Source organism: Aegilops tauschii, chromosome 6 (assembly GCF_002575655.3).
Source record: "Aegilops tauschii subsp. strangulata cultivar AL8/78 chromosome 6, Aet v6.0, whole genome shotgun sequence".
Taxonomy (NCBI): Eukaryota; Viridiplantae; Streptophyta; class Magnoliopsida; order Poales; family Poaceae; genus Aegilops; species Aegilops tauschii.
The window spans coordinates 186,431,003-186,443,318 of record NC_053040.3 but is presented as its reverse complement, the minus strand read 5'-3'; positions in this window follow the sequence as shown (position 1 = coordinate 186,443,318).

Below are 12,316 nucleotides of genomic sequence, written 5' to 3'. Positions count from 1 at the left end.
ATATGGTTGTCGCTTTATTGTATGAAATGTAATCGCCATGTAATTGCTTTACTTTATCACTAAGCGGTAGCGATAGTCGTAGAAGCAATAGTTGGCGAGACGACAACGATGCTTCGATGGAGATCAAGGTGTCAAGCCGGTGACGATGGTGATCATGACGGTGCTTTGGAGATGGAGATCAAAGGCACAAGATGATGATGGCCATATCATATCACTTATATTGATTTCATGTGATGTTTATCCTTTATGCATCTTATTTTGCTTAGTTTGGTGGTAGCATTATAAGATGATCTCTCACTAAATTTCAAGGTATAAGTGTTCTCCCTGAGTATGCACCGTTGTGACAGTTCGTCGTGCCGAGACACCACGTGATGATCGAGTGTGATAAGCTCTACGTTCACATGCAGTGGGTGCAAGCCAGTTTTGCACATGCAGAATACTCGGGTTAAACTTGACGAGCCTAGCATATGCAGATATGGCCTCGGAACACTGAGACCGAAAGGTCGTGCGTGAATCATATAGTAGATATGATCAACATAGTGATGTTCACCATTGAAAACTACTCCATCTCACGTGATGATCGAACATGGTTTAGTTGATATGGATCATGTGATCACTTAGATGATTAGAGGGATGTCTATCTAAGTGGGACTTCTTAAGTAATACGATTAATTGAACTTTAATTTATCATGAACTTAGTACTTGATAGTATTTTGCATGTCTATGTTGTTGTAGATAAATGGCATGTGTTGTTGTTCCGTTGAATTTTAATGCGTTCCTAGAGAAAGCTAAGTTGAAAGATGATGGTAGCAATTACACGGACTGGGTCCGTAATTTGAGGATTATCTTCATTGTTGCACAGAAGAATTACGTCCTGGAAGCACCGCTAGGTGCCAAACCCGCTGCAGGAGCAACGCTAGATGTTATGAACGTCTGGCAGAGCAAAGCTGATGACTACTCGATAGTTCAGTGTGCCATGCTTTACGGCTTAGAACCGGGACTTCAACGACGTTTTGAACGTCATGGAGCATATGATATGTTCTAGGAGTTGAAGTTAATATTTCAAGCAAATGCCCGGATTGAGAGATATGAAGTCTCCAATAAGTTCTATAGCTAGAAAATGGAGGAGAATAGTTCTGTCAGTGAACATATACTCAGAATGTCTGGGTACCACAACCACTTGACTCAACTGGGAGTTAATCTTCCTGATGATAGTGTCATTGACAGAGTTCTTCAATCACTGCCACCAAGCTACAAAAGCTTCATGATGAACTATAGTATGCAAGGGATGGATAAGACAATTCCCGAGCTCTTCGCGATGCTAAAGGCTGCAGAGGTAGAAATCAAGAAGGAGCATCAAGTGTTGATGGTTAACAAGACCATCAGTTTCAAGAAAAAGGGCAAAGGGAAGAAGGGGAACTTCAAGAAGAGCGGCAAACAAGTTGCTGCTCAAGTGAAGAAGCCCAAGTCTGGACCTAAGCCTGAGACTGAGTGCTTCTACTGCAAAGGGACTGGTCACTGGAAGCGGAACTGCCACAAGTATTTAGCGGAGAAGAAGGATGGCAAAGTGAAAGGTATATTGATATACATGTTATTGATGTGTACTTAACTAATGCTCGCAGTAGCGCCTGGGTATTTGATACTGGTTCTGTTGCTAATATTTGCAACTCGAAACAGGGGCTATGGATTAAGCGAAGATTGGCTAAGGACAAGGTGACGATGCGCGTGGGAAATGGTTCCAAAGTCTATGTGATCGACGTCGGCACGCTACCTCTACATCTACCTTCGGGATTAGTTTTAGACCTAAATAATTGTTATTTGGTGCCAGCGTTGAGCATGAACATTATATCTGGATCTTGTTTGATGCGAGATAGTTATTCATTTAAATCAGAGAATAATGGTTGTTCTATTTATATGAGTAATATCTTTGATGGTCATGCACCCTTGATGAGTGATCTATTTTTAGTAAATCTCCATAGTAGTGATACACATGTTCATAGTACTGAAGCCAAAAGATATAAGTTTAATAATGATAGTGCAACTTATTTGTGGCACTGCCCTTTAGGTCATATTGGTGTAAAGCGCATGAAGAAACTCCATGCTGATGGGCTTTTGGAATCACTTGATTATGAATCACTTGATGCTTGCGAACCATGCTTCATGGGCAAGATGACTAAGACTCCATTCTCCGGAACAATGGAGCAAGCAACAGACTTGTTGGAAATAGTACATACTGATGTATGCGGTCCGATGAGTGTTGATGCTCGCGGTGGGTATCGTTATTTTCTGACCTTCACAGATGATTTGAGCAGATATGGGTATATCTACTTGATGAAACATAAGTCTAAAACATTTGAAAAGTTCAAAGAATTTCAGAGTGAAGTGGAAAATCATCGTAACAAGAAAATAAAGTTTCTATGATCTGATCGTGGAGGAGAATATTTGAGTTACAAGTTTGGTCTTCATTTGAAACAATGCGGAATAGTTTCGCAACTCACGCCACCCGGAACACCACAGCGTAACGGTGTGTCCGAACATCGTAATCGTACTTTATTAGATATGGTGCGATCTATGATGTCTCTTACTGATTTACCGCTATCGTTTTGGGGTTATGCTTTAGAGACGGCTGCATTCACGTTAAATAGGGCACCATCTAAATCCGTTGAGACGACACCTTATGATCTGTGGTTTGGCAAGAAACCCAAGTTGTCGTTTCTTAAAGTTTGGGGCTGCGATGGTTATGTGAAAAAGCTTCAACCTGATAAGCTCGAACCCAAATCGGAGAAATGTGTCTTCATAGGATACCCAAAGGAGACTATTGGGTATACCTTCTATCACAGATCCGAAGGCAAGATATTCGTTGCTAAGAATGGGTCCTTTCTAGAGAAGGAGTTTCTCTCGAAAGAACTGAGTGGGAGGAAAGCAGAACTTGATGAGGTAATTGTACCTTCTCCTAGTTGGAAAGTAGTACATCACAGAAGTCAGTTCCAGTGATTCCTACACCAACTTGTGAGGAAGCTAATGATGATGATCATGAAACTTCTGATCAAGTTACTACTAAACCTCGTAGGTCAACCAGAATAAGATCTGCACCAGAGTGGTACAGTAATCCTGTTTTGGAAGTCATGTTACTTGACCATGACGAACATACGAACTATGAGGAAGCGATGATGAGCCCAGATTCCGCAAAATGGCCTGAGGCCATGAAATCTGAGATGGGATCCATGTATGAGAACAAAGTGTGTACTTTGGTTGACTTGCCCGATGATCGGCAAGCCATAGAGAATAAATGGATCTTCAAGAAGAAGACCGACGCTGATGGTAATGTTACTGTCTACAAAGCTCGACTTGTTGCGAAAGGTTTTCGACAAGTTCAAGGAGTTGACTACGATGAGACCTTCTCACCCGTAGCGATGCTTAAGTCCGTCCGAATCATGTTAGTAATTGCCGCATTTTATGATTATGAAATTTGGCAAATGGATGTCAAAATTGCATTCCTTAATGGATATCTTAAAGAAGAGTTGTATATGATGCAACCAGAAGGTTTTGTCGATCCAAAAGGTGCTAATAAAGTGTGTAAGCTCCAGCGATACATTTATGGACTGGTGCAAGCATCTCGGAGTTGGAATATATGCTTTGATAGCGTGATCAAAGCATATGGTTTTATACAGACTTTCGGAGAAGCCTGTATTTACAAGAAAGTGAGTGGGAGCTTTGTAGCATTTCTGATATTATATGTGGATGACATATTGTTGATCGGAAATGATACTGAATTTCTGAATAGCATAAAAGGATACTTGAATAAGAATTTTTCAATGAAAGACCTCGGTGAAGCTGCTTATATATTAGGCATCAAGATCTATATAGATAGATCAAGACACTTAATTGGACTTTCACAAAGCACATACCTTGATAAAGTTTTGAAGAAGTTCAAAATGGATCAAGCAAAGAAAGGGTTCTTGCCTGTGTTACAAGGTGTGAAGTTGAGTCAGACTCAATGCCCGACCACTGCAGAAGATAGAGAGAAAATGAAAAATGTTCCCTATGCTTCAGCCATAGGCTCTATCATGTATGCAATGCTGTGTACCAGACCTGATGTGTGCCTTGCTATTAGTTTAGCAGGGAGGTACCAAAGTAATCCAGGAGTGGATCACTGGACAGCGGTCAAGAACATCCTGAAATACCTGAAAAGGACTAAGGATATGTTTCTCGTTTATGGAGGTGACAAAGAGCTCGACGTAAATGGTTACGTCGATGCAAGCTTTGACACTGATCTGGACGATTCTAAATCGCAAACCAGATACGTGTTTATATTGAACGGTGGAGCTGTCAGTTGGAGCAGTTCTAAACAAAGCGCCGTGGCGGGATCTACGTGTGAAGCGGAGTACATTGCTGCTTCGGAAGCAGCAAATGAAGGAGTCTGGATGAAGGAGTTCATATCCGATCTAGGTGTCATACCTAGTGCATCGGGTCCAATGAAAATCTTTTCTGACAATACTAGTGCAATTGCCTTGGCAAAGGAATCCAGATTTCACAAGAGAAACAAGCACATCAAGAGACGCTTCAACTCCATCCGGGATCAAGTCTAGGTGGGAGACATAGAGATTTTCAAGATACATACGGATCTGAATGTTGCAGACCCGTTGACTAAGCCTCTTCCGCGAGCAAAACATGATCAGCACCAAGGCTCCATGGGTGTTACAATCATTACTATGTAATCTGGATTATTGACTCTAGTGCAAGTGGGAGACTGAAGGAAATATGCCCTAGAGGCAATAATAAAGTTATTATTTATTTCCTCGTATCATCATAAATGTTTATTATTCATGCTAGAATTGTATTAACCGGAAACTTAGTACATGTATGAATACATAGACAAACAGAGTGTCACTAGTATGCCTCTACTTGACTAGCTCGTTAATCAAAGATGGTTAAGTTTCCTAGCCATGGACAAAGAGTTGTCATTTGATGAACGGGACCACATCATTAGAGAATGATGTTATGGACTTGACCCGTCTGTTAGCTTAGCACGATGATCGTTTAGTTTGTTGCTATTGCTTTCTTCATAACTTATACATCTTCCTATGACTATGAGATTATGCAACTCCCGAATACCGGAGGAACACTTAGTGTGCTATCAAACGTCACAACGTAACTGGGTGATTATAAAGATGCTCTACAGGTGTCTCCGATGGTGTTTGTTGAGTTGGCATAGATCGAGATTAGGATTTGTCACTCCGATTGTCGGAGAGGTATCTCTGGGCCCTCTCGGTAATGCACATCACTATAAGCCTTGCAAGCAATGTGACTAATGAGTTAGTTATGGGATGATGCATTACGGAACAAGTAAAGAGGCTTGCCGGTTGAGGGAGTCCTGGATTAGGGGGTCCTCGGATAGCCGGACTATATACTTTAGTCGGACTGTTGGACTATGAAGATACAGGATTGAAGACTTCGTCCCGTGTCCGGATGGGACTCTCCTTGGCGTGGAAGGCAAGCTTGGCAATACGGATATGTAGATCTCCTCCCTTGTAACCGACTCTATGTAACCCTAGCCTTCTCCGGTGTCCATATAAACCGGAGGGTTTAGTCCGTAGGACAACAACAATCATACCATAGGCTAGCTTCTAGGGTTTAGCCTCTACGATCTCGCGGTAGATCAACTCTTGTAATACTCATATCATCAAGATCAATCAAGCAGGAAGTAGGGTATTACCTCCATAGAGAGGGCCCGAACCTGGGTAAACATCGTGTCCCCTGCCTCCTGTTACCATCCGCCCTAGACGCACAGTTCGGGACCCCCTACCCGAGATCCGCCGGTTTTGACACCGACATTGGTGCCTTCATTGAGAGTTCCACTGTGCCGTCACCGTAAGGCTAGATGGCCCCTTCGATCATCGGCAACGATGCGATCCAGGGTGAGGTTTTCCTCCCCGGACAGATTTTCATATTCGGCGGCTTCGTACTGCGGGCCAACTCGCTTGGCCATCTGGAGCAGATCGAAAGCTACGCCCCTAGCCATCAGGTCAGACTTGGAAACTTGAACTATACTGCCGACATCCGCGGAGACTTGATCTTTGACGGATTCGAGCCCATGTCAGGTGCGTCGCACAGTCACGACGAGCACGATTTAGCTCTGCCGTCGGACAGTGCTCGCGAGATCACACCTGTGACTACTCCGGCCCGCAAACCGGAGCAGATCGCGTCATCCGAGGACGGGTGGATGGACCCCGCCTCGGAGGCCGCACACTCAGTGGCGATAGAGCCGAATACTGACTTCACCTCCTACGAGACCCGTGTTGGCAAACCGTTGGATTCGTCCCTGGCCACGGGCCCCGAGCCGCTTGCGTCCGTGCCTATCGAATCCGATTGGGCACCGATCATGGAGATTACCTCCGCGGATATCTTTCAGCACTCGCCCTTTGGCGATGTGTTAAGCTCGTTAAAGTCTCTCTCCCTGTCAGGAGACCCTCGACCAAACTATGTCCGGCTAGATTGGGATGCGGACAACGAAGAAATTCGCTCCCCACCCACCACCCACTTAGTAGCCACTGTCGACGATTTAACCGACATGCTCAATTTCGGCTCCGAAGACATCGACGATATGGACGGCGATGCAGGAGACGAACAGGAACCATCGCCCACAGGGCGCTGGACAGCCACTTCCTCACATGATATATACATGGTGGATACACCCAAAGAAGACAATGATGAGGAATGGGAGGATGCAGCGAAGGATAACCCCCTCGAGAAGCAACCAAAGCGACGACGCAGACGCCGCTCCAAATCCTGCCTCAGCAAAAACATCGATAACAGCGCAAAAAAGAATGAGACCCCGGCCGACTCCAGAGCGACAGAGCATGACGAGCCAACGGACGACGAACATAGAACGGAGCCACTGTCCGATCATGGCGACACCGAGGGTAGAAATCATCAACCCGTCTCCGGAGAGGAGAATAGTCCGGATGACGATGCATACATCATCCCGGAAAGGAACTTGGAACAAGAGAACCTCCACAAAAGGCTTATTGCCGCCGCGAGGAGTCTTAAGAAGCAGAAGCAAAGGCTTAAGGCCACGCAAAATACGCTCATCAGTAGATGGAACAAAGTGCTGGACACTGCTGAAAAGTACGGTGGCAGTCGCCACACAAAGAGTTACCCAAAGCGCAAGCTACTGCCTGAATTCGATGACGAGGCCTTAGAGCCTACACAGCCGAAGAATAAAATGGCCGACCTGTCGGATCGACCACCTTGTGGCCGCGATAGAGCGGCTAACGAGGCCGCACATAAGTCAGCACACGATTCACGTGAGGACTTGCATCAAAAAGCCGGCATGACCAGATCCATCTACGGATCTAGGAAGCGCGCTCCAGCGCAGAATCAAAACAGAACACTACAACCGTCAGAATGCCATGACATATCCAAATACAGGGGTGCCTCACACCCCCTATGCTTCATCGATGAGGTACTGGATCATGAATTCCCAGAGGGATTCAAACCCGTGAACATAGAGGCATACGACGGAACAACAGACCCTGGGGTCTGGATTGAGGACTTTATCCTTCACATCCATATGGCTCACGGAGACGACCTCCACGCCATCAAATATTTGCCCCTCAAGTTGAAAGGAGCTCGGCACTGGCTGAAGAGCCTCCCCGAAAATTCAATCGGAAGTTGAGAGGAGCTTGAGGATGCTTTCAGGGCTAACTTTCAAGGGACCTATGTCCGACCTCTGGGCGCAGACGATTTAAGTCATATAATTCAACAGCCCGGAGAGTCAGCCCGAAAGCTTTGGAACAGATTTCTTACTAAGAAGAATCAAATCGTCGATTGCCCGGACGCCGAAGCCTTAGCAGCTTTCAAACACAGCGTCCGAGACGAATGGCTCTCTAGATACCTCGGCCAAGAAAAGCCAAGGACAATGGCAGCCCTAACAAGCCTCATGACCCACTTTTGCGCGGGCGAAGATAGCTGGCTGGCCCGTAGTAGCACCAGCAACCCAGGCACATCTGAAGTCAGGGATGGCAATGGAAAACCACGACGCAGTAAAAGCAGGCATCGAAATAACGAAGATAGCCCAGACAACACGGCGGCAAACGCCGGATTTAGGGGCTCTCGACCCGGCCAGCGGAAAAAGCCTTTCAAAGGCAACAGAGATGGACCGTCCAGCCTAAACAAGATTCTAGACAAATTATGTCAGATTAATGGCACCTCCGATAAACCTGCAAATCACACCCACAGAGAATGCTGGGTCTTCAAGCAGGCCGGCAAGCTAAACGCCGAACACAAGGGGAGGGATACACCAAGTGAAGACGAGGATGAACCTCGCCAGCAAAACACTGGGGGACAGAAAAAATTCCCACCAGAGGTCAAAACAGTGAACATGATTCACGCAACAAAAAGAAGGAGCAAACATGCACTCCGAGACATATGCGCCGTAGAGCCCGTCACCCCTAAGTTCAACCCTTGGTCGGCCTGCCCGACCACTTTCGATCGCAGGGATGACCTGACAAGTATCCGGCACGGAGGATTGGCTGCCTTGGTGCTAGACCCAATTATCGACGGATTCCATCTCACCCAAGTCCTCATGGACGGCGGCAGTGGTCTTAATCTGATATATCAGGACACAGTCCGCAAAATGGGGATAGACCCAACAAGAATCAGCCAAAGCAATACTACCTTTAAAGGAGTGATACCAGGCCCAGAGGCCCGCTGTACAGGCTCTCTAGTACTAGAGGTTGTACTCGGTTCTCCCGACAACTTCCGAAGTGAAAAGTTAACCTTCGACATCGCTCCATTCCGAAGCGGCTATCAAGCACTACTCGGAAGAACAGCGTTTGCTCGTTTTAACGCAGTACCGCATTATGCTTCTCTTAAGCTTAAGATGCCCGGTCCACGTGGCATCATCACAGTTAGCGGAAATGTTGAGCGTTCCTTACGTGCGGAAGAACGTGTGGCGGCTCTAGCAGCCGAACACTAAACGGCCTCTCCAACCAGAATAAATGATTGGTCGTCAAGACCACAGACACGGCTACGCGAGTCCGGTGCATCACTAGCTATAACAGCTTAGATAAACTTGAGATTGGTTCGATGGATATACCCCCATAGGCGGTACCAGGGGCTTCCCGCGTGTAAAAAGGACTAGTTTGGCTCGACCTTACTTATCTTGAATTTTAATGGATTATTGAGAATAACCAATTTTTCGCACGACAACTTTCACCTAAGTTCTTCTCTTTTACAGATAATAATCGTGCTACACCCTTCCAGGATACGGCACAATGGAGACACAGGCGCGGACGTGCAGCAGGGCCCCGCTCAAAGGTTTATTTTTAGATTAAGACCCTGTATAAACCTTTTTTACTGTCTTTTGTTGATTCACATCCTCCGGATACTCAGTCTAACCGACAAGGATGCTGACGTTATTGGCATTTTGCCACGTCAGAATAATGCACGTACCTGGACACTTGGGGTTCATTATCAAGGGCGTTACTCAGCCCGGTATATGTTATAAAGACCGAATACCTTAGGGAGTGTTCGGCGTCGCGAGTTTGGCCTTATATGCATCAGCTCCGAATCATGTCTTTGGTCAAATGTTGGGTTTGCCCGGCTCCCGCGTTTTGCTCCCTTACGTTCCGCTCTATCGACTAAGGTGGCACCGGGAGAACTACTGCGATTGTGCCCTGGTTCATCCGGATGAGCACCTCAGTAGAGAAAGCCGAAAACTGACTGTCATGATAAAGCACGAGACTGGTCAACCACTCGATGACTTAGCGGAATCTTCGGGATTCCTCCGCATTAACGAAGGGCCGGTTTTCCCGGTCATGTACGTACGCGCCCCGTACTCGGATGAGCGCGGAAGTACCAGGGGCTATATAGTAGCTCCACTGTCAAACTCCTATGGTTAAGTGAAAGTGTTAAAGCAATATAGTTCGATTGCCTCGTTCGCCGCGCTACCACCTCCTTAATGGACCAAGACGTTGGATCAAGTGTGAACACGCGCTTTTGCGAACACCCCCGCATTAAATGCGTGGGGGCTGAAGTCGACGACTGCAAACTTTCAGGTTATATACATATATACATAAACGGCCGCAAAGGAGGCACCATAATACTTTCAGGCAAAAGTATAAACACGGCCTTTATAATTCAAATAGCATTGTTATTACAATCGAGATACATGTCACTCGAACATGACACTCTTCGAGCACTGAGCCTCTATCAAACGAGCACCTTCCAGGACTTCTTCAAAATAGTGCTCGGCAGAAACCTGGCCTACGGCCGGATTCTGGGTTGCAATCGTGGTGGCCTCCATCTCCGCCCAGTATGTCTTGACACGGGCAAGAGCCGTCCGCGCACCCTCTATGCACGCCGACCTCTTTACAGCGTCAATGTGCGGCACAGCACCAAGGAATTGTTGCACAAGACCAAAATAACTATTCGGCCTTGGTCCTTCCGGCTAGAGACGATCCACGACAGACCTCATGGCAAGCCCGGACAACCTATGGAGCTCGGCCCACTCGGCCATTTGCTCATTTAACAGCAGCGGATGCGCTGGAGCATGGAACTGCGACCAGAACAACTTTTCCACTTCGTGATCTTTTTGATCTTCGAAAAACTTGGTCGCATCAGCAGCACTCGCTGCCAAATCCAGGTACGTGTCCGCAGAACTCCATAATTGATCCAGAAGGGCATACTTAGGATCTCCGAACTTCGTCCGCAACAAAAAGGGCTTCCCAGCCGTGATATTTCCGGCTTGACGTAGCTCCTCCTTCGCCGCTCTGATTTTAGAGCGGGTTTCCTTAGCTGCTACTATGGCTTTCTCCAGGTCCGCCGTCTTTGTTTGACTTTCCCTTTCGAGAAGCTCATAACGGTCGGCGGCGTCTTTCAGCTCAACAGCCATCTTGGCTATTTTCTCTTTGCTCTCGCAATGTGCAACCTGTTCGGCTTTTAACTCTTCGACCGCCTTTAGGGCGGCCACATCACTCCTCCGGGCTTGTTCCTTGGCTCGGGCAAGTTCCACCCGAAGGGTCTCCACGGCGGCAGCTCCATCTGCAGTCACAAGCATATTATAGATACTGGCATTATGCTCCTCTTAATAAGTGTTGACCATCGGAGAATACATACCCTGTGGCTTGTCAAGCCGCCTGTTTACAAGCACGATGTCGGCATCTGCCGCTTTAGTTCGGCAAACTCACCAGTCCGGCTAGCCACCGGACCTTCAGCCACCTGCAAATGAAGGCGGCATGATTAATACCTGGGACTATGATCCTCTACTTGCCGCCGTTTTCGACAGCAACCAGAGTCTCAGGGGCTACTATCTACATAGGGCACACCTGGCGTGTGCGGTACCATAAAAAATATACATATTACTTTGCGTACCTCAAAGCCTCCCAGCAGGCTCATAAAAGCTTCATGCAACCCGCTTTCAGCGGATGAAATTTTCTCAACCACCGTACCCATTAACATATAGTGTGCTTCTGAGATAGCCGCTTGCTCCAGAAGATTCCGCAGAGAGCCTGGTCGCGCACCAGACAGTTCCGGACTCTTTTTGCTGCTCCCCTTAGGAGTCGAATATTTCGGACTCCGGGTGGCCGAAGGGTTACCTTCTGGCCTTGGCGGATCAGGAGAAACCCTTCGTGACGACACCTCAGGGTCGCCCGCCTCATGAGGCAGGGAGGCATGGGGAGGTGTTTCGCTCTCCATCATCTCCGGAAGAAGATCCCCCGAAGACGAACTATGTTGAGAAGGGCTACGATCCAAACTACAGGACATGCGTCTTGGTTATTGTCCTTGGAAATAAAGTAGGATATGTTTACTATAAAGTACTTTTGTCTACTTACAGCTCGGTGGGGGCTGATCCCCTTGCGGGCATTGTGCGGTAAGGATACCCTCCGGGGTAGGACCCTCTGGCGAAGATTTCTTCCCTCGCTTGGAAACCATTGTTTCCAAGTCTTCAGAGGTGGTCCTCTTCCTTCCCTGGGGAGAGGGAATTTTAGATTCTTCTCCACGGTTATCCTCCTTCGCGGAGGCACTAATTCCCCCGGTCTGGATGAGTAATGAGTGAGGCCCGCTTTCGGCTTCTTCATTCCCCCCTTTATCTTCCCCTGAGGGCGCTTGATAAGGCGCGAGCTCAAGCATTCTGGCCAGTACTGGATCTGTTGAGCCTTCGGGAAGGGGGGCCGAACACCTGATCATCTTCGCCTTTTTTACCCAGTCCTGGTCAAAGAGCGACTTTTCAGAATGATGTTGTGATAAATAAAGAGTCAGCATGTTCGGCCGAAGAATTACTTACTTGGGTATCTGGACGATTGCAGCTCAG